The sequence below is a fragment of the Notamacropus eugenii genome, chromosome X, assembly GCF_028372415.1.
Source record: "Notamacropus eugenii isolate mMacEug1 chromosome X, mMacEug1.pri_v2, whole genome shotgun sequence".
NCBI lineage: Eukaryota > Metazoa > Chordata > Mammalia > Diprotodontia > Macropodidae > Notamacropus > Notamacropus eugenii.
The window spans coordinates 33,187,668-33,199,962 of NC_092879.1; the positions used below are offsets into that span (position 1 = coordinate 33,187,668).

The following is a 12,295-nucleotide window of genomic DNA, read 5'->3' on the forward strand; positions in this document are numbered from 1 at the left end:
ACGCTGGAAGCTGGGGATGGGGGTGGGAACCTTTATGGAACTAGACCCTCCCAAGACAGAAAGGACAGAGAGGGAAAGAGGCGTACCATGAGACGTCATACAAAGAGGCGGGGCTTACCTGTGTCAATCTCGCAAAACAGAAGGCGGAGAGGATGAAGGAGGGGTCAGGGTGGGAACTAGGGCTTGAGGCCCGTGAAGTTAGACTGTGGGAGGAGGGAGACGATGGTGGGCGTCAAGCCCAGGCCATGGCCTCGCTCCACCTCCCAGTCAGCCAGAAGAGGAATAAAGAGAATAAGGAGGCTCGGCTGAGTTCAGGAGGTCCCGGAAGTAGAACCCAGTGACCTCAGCTAAGGACCGGAAGTCGAATGGGGGAGAGGGAGAGGAGAGAGGAGGAGGGGTATGGCAAGGGTTATGGGGAGCCCATTCAGAAGAAACAGACTTCCTTCCCTCCTCAGCTGCTTCTCCCTCGCCCTCCCCTACCTGAGCTACCTGGGTCTGAGGGATCTTGAGATCCCGCAATCCGAGGACAGGGCTTCCCTCTGCGCTCCCCCTTCCCCCCCCTCCATGGCCCAGAAAGATGGGAGGTGGTGGGTGAGATGGGGGACGTTACTTCTCCCTAAAGAGCTCCTGACATCTCGCACCGTCTTCCTTCCCCCACCCTCATATCCCTCCTCTTTCTCCAACCTTGTCTCCCTCCCAGATGGAGTGAAGACTCACCCCTCCTAGTCTGGGGGACCTCCAGACCCCCTACGCCCAGGAAGCTGCCCTGGGCAGGGGGAAGGAGAGAACCATCTCTTTGCTGTGTGTCTCTCTCCTGAGGGGACTCCTGCCTCCCTTCTCCCTTTTCCTCCTCCCCTTCTCCCTCTTCCTCCCTCTCCACTATACCTTTCCCTCCTACCCCTTTTCCCCTCTACCCATCTCTTCCCCTCCTCCTTTAGGCCTCAAAGGTGGGAATACTACTCTTCCAGATGGAGGGAAACCCTGACCCTGCGTTGAAGATTCTCTAGATTCCCAGGCCCAGGAAGCCATGCTACCAGGGGCCTGAGGAGGGAGACAGAAGGGCAGGACCTCCCTAAGGAGATGGAGAAAGAGGTCAGAAACAAAAAAGATGGAAGCATAAACAAAGATGGAGGAGAGAGAGCCAGAGAGGACAAAAAAAACCTTAAAAAACCAAACCAAAAAGATTTGGAGACTAAATAATGTCATACCAAAGAACTGGTGTGACAAGGGGCAAATCAGAGAAACAGGATATGATTTTTTTTCAAACAAAATGACAAAAATGAGAAAACATACCAGAAATTCAGGCAAAGAAATCCCTAAGGTGAAATACACCTTTCTAATCATTTTCATCAATGATAAAGGAAAACTCACACAACCAAAAGTCCCTTCAGGTTATGACTCCCAAGTGATGTGTCCAACAGGGATATCTGGAGGGACAGAGGCAGAAGAGGGTTGGGCATCTCTCACGGTCCCTGTGGTCCTCCCTCACTTGGTGTCCAGCTCCAGTAACAAAAACAATCAGATAAAACTGGGGGTGGGGAACAAGAGAGCCGTCTTCTAGTTTTAGAAGTGTAGTTAGAAGGAAGGATTAAATTAGGTCCCAGCAAACAGAGTTAGGAACAATGGATGAAAGTTGTAGAGGCAAATTCTGTCATAACATGCAGAATTAATCCCTTACACTGGGAGTTGTCCCAAGGAGGATGGGGTCTTGGGAGGCAATGGGTTTACTGTCATTGTGTGAGGGGTAAATGATGAAACAAAGGCTTAAGATTGCGAGCATATTGATTTTATTGATTCATGCATGCCAACTGTATAACACATGGGACCAGTCCTCCTCAGCTCGGTACTATAGCCCGAATACAGAGGGAGACACTTTTATGCATTAAACAAGAACAATTAACAAGATTTAAACCAAGATACAAGATTAGTCAATCTGATTTCTAATTTGAGGAAAGACAATGACAATTCAGACAACCATCCCTGTCATCAAAACTATCAATTTATAGTCTCAAGATTTTTTCACCTCAAATAGTAAAATTTCACAAATCACAGCTTAGGGCTTGAATATTATTACTTTTCTTATGTTTCCCTAGCAATTACATTTCATTTATCCTTTATAAATTAAAACAAATTACATTCTGGGATTTCAGACATACAGTGAATATTTCATAGTTGACGCTTATTAATGTATTGAAGTTACATCTTTAAAACACCCTATGTATTTTTGTTAATTTTTTTAAGGGATAGCCAAAAATTTTCAAATGAAAACTTAAACTTTATTATAGTGAATTTGAATTCTTCTCCTGCCCCCAAGAAGGAGTAGGAGAGGGGAATTCTGTTTTCTTGGTTCTAGGTTCTCAAACTTCAGTACTTTAGATTTTTCACCATGTGGTCCCCGGGCTGATAACATCTCATGATCCAGTTTGAATACAAAATCTCAAGAGGCCTCACAGACAGGGATATCTTAAACAGTCTGTACAACTTTTTCCCCAAACAGTAAATTGTTATTATTATCATCATCATTATTAAAATTATTATCATTTATTTAAGACAAAATATACACCATTAAATATTTAACAGTTTTCAAATATCTATTTTTTTATCACATTCTTTTAATAGCATCCAGATTAAAAGAGAAGTTATTTAGCTAACAGCATTTCTGATACATTGGTTTCTCACAGCATTTCACAATATAAGAAAATTTTTTAGAAACACAATAATAACATACACAATACCATGTATTTAAAACATGAAATAAAACTTATTACCAGTCAGATGATTTCAATTCAGCCAAATGCAATTCCAAATTATCCCACATTAAAAAATCATTCATTTTATCATCTTTTGGCATTTTATACTAATCACATTTAAAATCTGATATAGAATTTCCACAATATACAATCAAAGAAGTAATAAGAATAGTCAACAGTTATATAGTGCTTACCATATGCCAGTCATTGTGCCAAGCACTTCACAATCATTATATCATTTGATCCTCACAACTACCCTAGAGGTGGGTACCATTATTATTTTCCTCTTTACCGATCCAGAAACTGAGGTAAACAGAGATAATTTGCTTAAGATCACATAGCTAATAAATTTCTGAGACTGGAGTGTAACTCAGGTTTCCCTGATCCATGCATGTCCAGCATTTTTTTCTTTGCATTTGAAGCCACCATTAATAGAACACATTTCACGACATCATAATTTAGTTACAGGACAAATATCAACAAAATCAAATCTAGATTTACAACCACAAAATCAAAATCTCAATTTTCCAGGGCCATTTAGGCACCTGTGCTTTAAAATTTAGAGCCCAGAATTAACAATTAGCTCATTTTCAGATGTTCAAGGTAGCACTTTCCCCTTTCCATTGAGAGAGACTCCAAGTAGCAGCCTCACATTCCAATCCCCTTGCTTTGGTGCTCACAAGACTCTAAAGGCTGGGGAAATACATCCTGCCCAAAATGGTCTTTCAGGGTCAGAGTATTGATATTTCCTAATCATATCCCAAATTGTCTAAATAACTAATATTTATTCCATAGAATTTCTCCTTTGAAATTTAGCACGAAATTTTACAGAACCCCAATACTGTTACCTTTGGGAGTTTCTAAGTGCTTACAAATGTATAGTCTCTTTTTAAGTTTCTTCGATGAGGGGGGAGCAATTCCTCCTCACAGACCCCCTCTTTGATTTAAATCACCCTTTTCATTCCTTAATTAAATTTTACTCATTTTTAAGTTGCTCCTTGATTGAAACAAGTTTTTCTCTTTTCGTGGTCAAGAAAGGGTTAAGAGGCAGCTACCAAATTCAAGACAAATTTAAATGTCAACTGCATACCTATTTTTTTTCTTCCCTTTGGGATTTCTTTCAAAATAGCTGCCTTTCTTCATTACACTAAAACAACAGCTCTATCAAACTTCAGAGAAAAGGTGATTTAAGTACTTTTTACCCCTGAAACAGAATTCAATTCTTATTTTTCTTTAAAAGAAATTCTACAGAGTGTATCTCAAGATTCAGTAAGATATCTCAGCATATGCTAAGTACTTCATCAGATAGAACGAAGAGAAGAGAGTGAGTTCCTGGAATTACCCAAAGTCTCAGGAGTTCTCTTCTGCAATCTTAAAATGATTATATCTCCAAACACCTTAATGATTAATCTCCAAACCTCCAAAATCTCAGGTGTCTTTAGCAGTTACCATAATTTGAAATCTCTAATTCATTTATAATGCCACAAATTCTTAGAAAGCAGAAAAAACTTTTCCTTTCTTTGATGTTCTTTCTTTACTTCTGTAATCCAATGTAGCCAGGCTGAAATGACAGAGAGAAAGTATCTCGAAGGTGTTCAGGCTTCTCTTGAACTTAATTTCCCACTGAAACGCTAAAGTGGGAGTTAGTCTTGTTTACTAGGACAGTGTTTAGCATCAGGTTACACAAAGTTAGGAGAACTGCTTCAAGTATGAAACATCATTCATCTTCCTCTTTGGCTGCAGCTTTTTGGCAGTCCTTCTGGCTGGCTGCATTTTCCCCTTAGAAATCTTTCAAGGTAGCAGAATTTACAAACAACTCTAAATATGACACAAGACAAAGATTTTTCTGTATTTTACAAAAAAACAAAAACACAGACAAAACGATAAAACAATCACATACTTGTTAGCCTCCTTACCTCCTACTGAAAGTCTAATCTCAAAACCTTTAATTTGCCATAATTAAAAGTTCCTCATTTATGCCAATTTTAAGATCCATTTGAATTTTCAGATATGTGAGCATAGTTTGAGAGCTCTTTTATTCAACCCCTTCCACTCCTGTTTTCAGGTCAATAAAAATTTTCTGAAGGGAGTTTCAATTTAACAGAGCCATCTTGCCCTGGTAAAAGAAATGTTATCCAAGGAGGAATCCTTCAGTATTTTACTATTGTCAAAATGCATTGTCCCCTTAAAGAGAGTATCTCTTCGGTATTTTATTACTACTGGAGTTCATAGTTCCTTTAAAGGGGCTATCTTTTCCCCAGCAGGTTGGGGGTAAAGCTTACCTTAGTTCAGAAAAATCTGAACTCAAGGCAGGAGTCCTACCTCCAGGGCAGTCTTTCAAAAAGTTAACTACGATGCAGTCCCGGAGGTCAGAGTCCTTTCTTGATCTGGCTGGTTTTGTCAAAAACTGTGATGGGTAAAAGATGAAATCACTGAGAAAACAAAGGTTCAAGTTTCTGAGCATATCAATTTATACTAATGCATGGTAATTGCATAAGAAATCAGAACCAGGCCTCCTCAGTTTGTAACTGGACCCTGAATAGAGGGGGAGACAGATTTTTATGTATTAAAAGGAAATAATTAACAGGATATAAACCAGGATACAAGATTGAGTAATCTGATTTCTCATTGAAGGATTAGAGGCTTTCCCAGTTGGGAGTGGGAGAGTGAACAAGTACAATTTCTTCAAATCAGAAAAAGAGGTGTACTACTCCCTACCAAGTATCTATATTCAATCAACGGAATGTGGAAACAGTAATTGATTGAGTAGTACAGGGCCAGTTTTCAGATAAAAATATATGAATTGCTAGAGATGTATAATTTTGATAAAACTCCTTTTGATCTGATTTTCTGGTCAGCATAACCTAGATCTTTAGTGAAGGGTTTCTAAGCAACAGGTAGAAGTGGTACAGCTTCCCAGCCAGGCAGCAATAGATTCAAACAGTACAATAAAGTTTTCTCACAATTCCCATAATAGTTTTCTTACAAGACAGAAGTTGGACTAGACGCATAATTCAATATTAGAATTCCCTAGAAAGGGAACTGAGCTAGCTCCAGAACTCAGTCACAAGATGGAGTCAGTATGGGTCACTCAATTTCCACAGTTCAAGGTCTTCAAAACTGAAGCTATTTGACCACTTGTTAAGGGATGTTTTAGAAGGGATTCTCATTTAGTTTGGAACAGTGGCCTTGGAAATCCTTTCAGCTCTGAGATTCTGTGGTTCTGGAGTGGGGGTGCAGCAGGGGAAACAAAACAAAAATACCCTTACTAAAGTCATTGGCCTAAACAGTTCCCTAAACTGCAATATCTAGTATAGCCACTAGATGTCAACAAAACACCACATCCTGTTTCCCAGTGGCGATTAATTGCATTTCTTAAGACCCTAGTATAGGTCAGGCCACTTTCTAGCATCAGGGGATGCAAAGGCAAAAATAAGATAGGCTTGGTTCTCAAGGAGCATACTCCCATTGCTAGAGATAACATGTATCTAGGTATCAATATCAATCAGGCAGTCAATAAGCATATTAACTGCTTACCATGAACCAGGCACTGTGCCATGTGCTGAAAATACAACAAGAAGCAAAAGACAATCTCTGCTCTCAAGGAGTTCACAATCTAGTGGAGGAGACAAGTAAACAAGTATATACAAACAGGCTACATTCACGATAAATAGGACATAATTAATAGAGGAAAGGTATTTAGAATTAAGAGAGTTTGGGAAAGTCTTCCCGTAAAAGGTGGGATATAATCTTGGAACTGAATGAAGCCAGGAGCCAGAGATGAGAGGGGAGAGCACTTCGCGCAGTGGGGAGAGCCAGAAAAAATGCCAGTCCTGAGAGATGGAGTGTCTTGTTCCTGGAACAGCAATGAAGGCAGGATCACTGGATCAAAGAGTACACAGAGGGAATAAGCTGTAAGAAGACTGGAAAGAAACAGAAGCAGGGTTAGTTGTGAACTATTTTGAAGGCCAAAGGGGATCTCGTATTCAATCCTGGAGGTGATAGGAAGAGAGTGGAACTGATTGCGTATGCCCCCTTAAGGACATGGTCAGACCTGTATTTTAGGAAAACCACTTGGGGCTAAATAGAAGGTGGGTTGGAGCAGGGAGAGACAGGGCAGGCAGACTTACTAGCAGGCTAAGCAATATGCCAAGTGTAAGGGGATGAGAGTACTGAGAGGGACCCCAAAAAGGAGGTCCCACCTCAGTGGGGGGCTCTGGGAATAGCTCATCCATGCTCTGCTTTCCTCCCAAGGCTGGTGTGAGGGAGGGAAATGTTAAGCATGTTAAGGCAGGAGAGCCCCTGGTCTGAATCAGAGAAGAAAATACAGTGCTTAGTTACTAAAAGGGAGAATGGAGACTTTGCAGGCTTCCCTGCTTAAGAGTGGGGCTCCATCCCAGACAATAGTAAGCCCTGGTCCCCCTTGATGTGTCACCCCCACACCCTGAAACTCCACGTTTCTGCTCCCCTTTAATGGGCTGGCCAAATGCCCTGAGTGAGGGTAGGTGGGAGCACAGGGAGAGAAAAGGCCAGCCCTCCAATTGCCAAGGAGCTCCTGGGACCCTAGGGCCTGCTGGTCAAGGCCCTGACACCAGGAGAGCAAGTCTGTTGATCAGTTCCCTCCACACTCACTTCCCTCTTGCCTCAGGGCCATCATCACTCTCTGGTTTGCAATATCATTGCCTTGAATCCCTTTCTCCCTTTCCCCTTCCCTCCACCCTTTTTTTTCTTTAACATACAATATTGTTTATTGCAGCCTTTCCACTGACCTGTGAAGAAAGCACTATGAAAATTAATGAAATTAGAAAATCTCTCTAAATGGATTTATGTTAAACAACATTCTTACATAGCCTCGGTTTATATATGTGAAACAATAGAAGAATTACTGACAAAAACCATTACAGAGATTTCTCAGGGCCTGGCAGTTCCCCCAGGTCCTTGGCGTCAGGGGAGGAGCCCAGAGCTTAACAACCTGTCCCACCCTCCCAGTGTACCCCAACCAAATGATTGCGGGGGTGAAGGAAATGGGGGAGAAAAGAGAAAAGACATGAAATCATCACCTGACAATAACAATATGTTTTCCAGTCGAGGTCCAAGACCACAGTAAAAAGGTGAGAGGCAGTGATGCCCTTGCAGACAGGCCCAGAGACGCTGCGAGGAGGACGCGCAGCTGGCTGAGGTTCCCCAGCAGCCGAGGAAGGGAGGCAGCTTCTTACCATCCCCTCCCGCCAAGGGTCCAGCCCTCCCCCACAAGGGGAGGTGACAGAGGGTCCTGCCTCTTGTCAAGAACCAACACTTCCAATGACGAGGCTACAGATCTTATGCTTTGGTTCAAAACTGTGCCCTGCTCAACTCTGTCCCCCTTAGATTTCAGACTCCCAAATTCCTGGTCCCACCCTAAAACTTCCCATGTCAAACAAAAATCCCCCCTCAGCTTACCACAACTCCATTTAGATCTTAAGTCTGAAATTTAAGTGCTGGTGAAAGATGCAATGTTTACCACCAGAACCTCTGCTTCTACCCCCAAAAGGACTTGGAAAAGGGGTTCCCCCCTCCACCGCAGGTGGTCCACTTCAGTCCTGGCTTCTCTGCTCACAGCAGCAAGCCACAAAAGAATGAACTTGAACCCGGGCTGTTGAAAAGTTCAGAAGAGAGCTTTGAGAGAAGGGTCGGGCCCATCTGCTCCAATTTGTGTCCAGTGGAGGAGAGGAGCCACAGGTATATAGACAAGGGAGAAAGAGGTCTGGAAACCCCTAATCTGGTGTCTCCTGCAGCCAAGGGATGGCAGGTCTAAAACCGGCCACAAGGCGGCAGCACACCACAGCCAGCAGGAGAACAGAAGGCTGGCTATTCACCAGGGGATGGCCGACACTATCAGCCAAGCTGTAGCAATTAGGCAGAAGGAATGGTGATGGGGTTCTGGGTGATGGAGGTCAAAGAAGGAAGCAACAGGCACTGCCTCCGTGGGGGAGGCTCTGAAGATGGGTCCCTCTGTGTACCACATTCCTCCAGTGGAGATGATGAAGTCCTCACCAAGCAGATATGGATCCAGTGGAAGGGTAGCAGAACAGGTTGGCGTCTCCCCTTTTCTGAGATGGTGATGATGGATGCTAGGCAAAGGTCATGGAAGGGACTCTGGGGGGCGGGACTTCTTTATGTAGCTACCTCTTCTCCATCTTCTGCATCTGCAGGCTGAGCGAGGTCAAATTGGCCAGGAGTTCGGTCACCTCTTCTACCTGCTCTTTGGTGCTTGTCGTCTGGAGACGCTTGCAGAGGTCATCCAGCCGGACGCTCTGCTCGTGCTGGCCGAGTCGCTCCAGGTACTCTTTGAGCATCAATATGATCTGCTTCACCTCCAGTCGGACAGCCTCCAAGCACTGGGAATTTCCCTCTTGCAGGCTACTCAGCTTCGATTTGGCAAGGTGCAGGGGGGTCCTGCCGGCTCGGTCTAGAGATTCTACCAGGGCCCCTCTTCGGAGCAGCGTTGTGACGACGGGAATGTGGTTGGTGCAGGCAGCCAAATGCAGAGCGGTGTTCCCCAGCCCATCTCGCTGGTCCGGATCGGCCCCGTGGCTCAGGAGCAGCTGCACGATCTGGTCATTACCGTTGCTGGACGCCAAGTGCAGGGGGGTGCGGCCTTTGTCGTCCGCCGCACTAGGATCGACTCCTTCCTCCAGCAGCTGTCGCACCGTTTCCAAGTCGTTGGTGTTGGCGGCTTCTCTCAGCTTTTTGAGGGCGTGCAGATCGCGGCCCGTGGGCCCTATGCGGCGGTGTGGTCGCGATGCGAGCCGCAGGCGGCCGGGACGCAGTTTCCCCTTCCGCAATTCACTGGGTGTGGGGTCGTGCTGCCACAGCTCATGCAGGATCCTCAGGGGCGCAGGCTCTGGCGGGGCGGGAGGTGGGTCTGGAGTCACGTTCGCGGCTGCGACAGCGGCTGCGGACGCGGATGCAGCCGCGGATGCGGCCGCCGCTGCGGCGGCCGCTGCGGAGGCGGCTGCGGACGCGGATGCAGACGCAGAGCCCAGGCCGCCCAGAACCGCGGCAAATTCTCCGAACGAGAACCTGGTGTCGAGCTTGGGTCCGCCCGTGGCCCCCTGTAAGATTTCTCCGCCTTTGCTCGGAGATGCCATAGCAACCTCATCGCCGCCGCCGTCGGCGGCGCTGCCGCCGCCACCGTTGCTGCCGCCCTCCGCCAGCTCGACGATAACCAGGGACCTGAGCTGCAGCCGCCGACCTGGGCTGCAGCTTCTGCTATGGAGCTTTGGGGCGCTCGTCACCTCAGCTTCTTTCTGACAGGCTCGGCGACGTCAGCATTGACGTCACGCAAGCCCCGGTCCGGCCTGCCTTTGCGGCCAATCCCACCCCCACCTCCACCCCCACCCCCACTTCCACTGTTCCCATAGCTGCGGGGGTGGGACGGGCTAGATGACACTGTCTAGAGTGGATTGATTAGGTTGATATAGAAGAGTTGCCAATTCAACCTGTGCAACCTGTTTGTAGAGAAATCCCTCACAGAATGATTGGGTGGTTTTCTCCACCTGTTGTTGGAGCCAGGCTGGTACTGAATGGTGGCAGTGATCCAAGGCCGAGGCTTGGCAGGGCATAATCGGGGAAATGAAAATGGACTAGGAATTCAAGACAGGAGGACAGTGTAGGGTTGAATTGGTTCATCAAGCACTCCAGATGGAGAAAAGAGGAGAGGATGGTTAATGCAGGTGAGAAGTCCTGAGATAGAATTGAGGGGACAAGAGATTCAAGGGATTGGAACTCATGGTGATGATGAAAAATTGGGTTTTGTAAGGGAAGGTACAGGGAGAGGAAATAAGCAAAGAAATTATGTTCGGATAAAGATATTTCAAAATTTTTGAACATATAAGTAGTACATTTGTGGGTGATCGTTAAGATCAAGGTATGTCAATTAGGTAAACAGAGGGGCATGATGTTTGCTCCTGAAAACCAAATGCATATGTGTGTGTTTACTCACTGAAATTTTCATGCATATATGAAATGAACCCAATGATGTGATCACCTGGAGAGTCTAGGTGTGGAATATTTAAAATGACAATAAAAGAATTTCAGATTAAGTATTTTGATACATACATGCATACATACATACAATCAGCGATCACAACTTCACAGTATTTAGGTGAAAACTAGGTTGATTACAAGAGAAATGAACATGTATGTGGCACCCAAAGAATTCACAATCCATACAAAAGTTTACCTAGTTATAACAGTAGAACAAAGGAAGGAGGGGGGAACACAAATCTCCACGAAAAGCTTGGGAGGGGGAAAGGTGCAGCAAAGTTGGGAACAATCAAGGCCACAGCCCAAGCTGCATTCTTTTCCCTTGGGAACTGCTTGACTATGAAGATAGAATGATCTGCTTATCTTCTGGGTCACGGCTGCAGAAGCAGTTTGGCTTGACAGAAGCAGCAGACTGACTGGCTTCTACCTTGACTCTTAAGGACCCACAGGGAGTCCAACTTAAGATACAGGCAACAAATTATGTCAGCTCAAAGTTGGGGCAGGGTGGGAGCAGGGGAAGGTTTTGTCCTCGACACATTCAGAGCTTCTTGCATGCTCTGGATCCAATGTTTATGGAAAATATGGCCACTCAAAAAGACAAGCTCAGGGGACCCCTTAACAGTCTTTTAACATGTTACAAGGTAATTTAGAGAGTAAATATGTCATTTATAATATCAGTGCTGAGGCATCACAAAAACAAATGATGCTCAACTAGTTAATGAAAATAATTCATATTTGTATAAGACAAATGTTTGAGACTTCTTTACTTTACAACGCTGCTCTTTCTTTACAAAAAGTTTTTGAACATCTCATCCATGGGACGAAGACAGGGAATTGTTTAAATTCAAGTAAATGGGATAAGTCCATCCAAATGGTAGAGGAATACTGTAGGCATTCATAGGAAGTAGAACTCTTATAGACTCCAGGACAATTTTCAATGTGTGCTCAATAAACCCTCATTTTTATAGTCAACATTTCTGCATCTGCAGTTACTTATTTTAAACATACAAAGGTTTTCTTCTTTTTTCTTTACATACAAAGCTTTTAGGACTTTAAAGAGGAGCTTCCATATTCAACACCACACATAAATTAATCAATAAGCATTAGTTAAGCAGCTACTGTGGGCAGCAAGTTGGCTCAGATGATAGAGTGCCAGACCTTGATGTAGGAAGACCTGAGTTGAAATCCTCTCTCAGACATCAACTAGCTGTGTGACCCTGGGCAAGTCACTAAACCTCTGTTGGAGTCAATTTCCTCCTCTCTAAAGTGGGGATAAAAATAACACCTTATTACAGAGTTGTTGTGAAGAGTAAGCCAAGTAATATTTGTGAAGCACTTAGCGCAGTACCTGACACCAACAAGGTGCTTATTAAATTTTTGTTTTTAAAAAAAGTCACTGTTAGACACCAAAGATATAAAAGTCTATATGAAAAATAGTCCTTTCCCTCAAAGAGTTTAATTTCTCTTACTAGAAAGATACAGAATATACAGATATATAAAAACAAAATAACTGTAAA

The 12,295-nt window shown here is 44.3% G+C and overlaps 1 pseudogene; it reads right to left on the reverse strand.

Moving 5' to 3' along the window:
• Nucleotides 1-1,770: 1,770 nt before the first annotated feature.
• LOC140515990 (ankyrin repeat domain-containing protein 54 pseudogene) lies at nucleotides 1,771-10,036 on the reverse strand (annotated as a pseudogene).
• Between the last annotated feature and the right edge of the window lie 2,259 nt (nucleotides 10,037-12,295).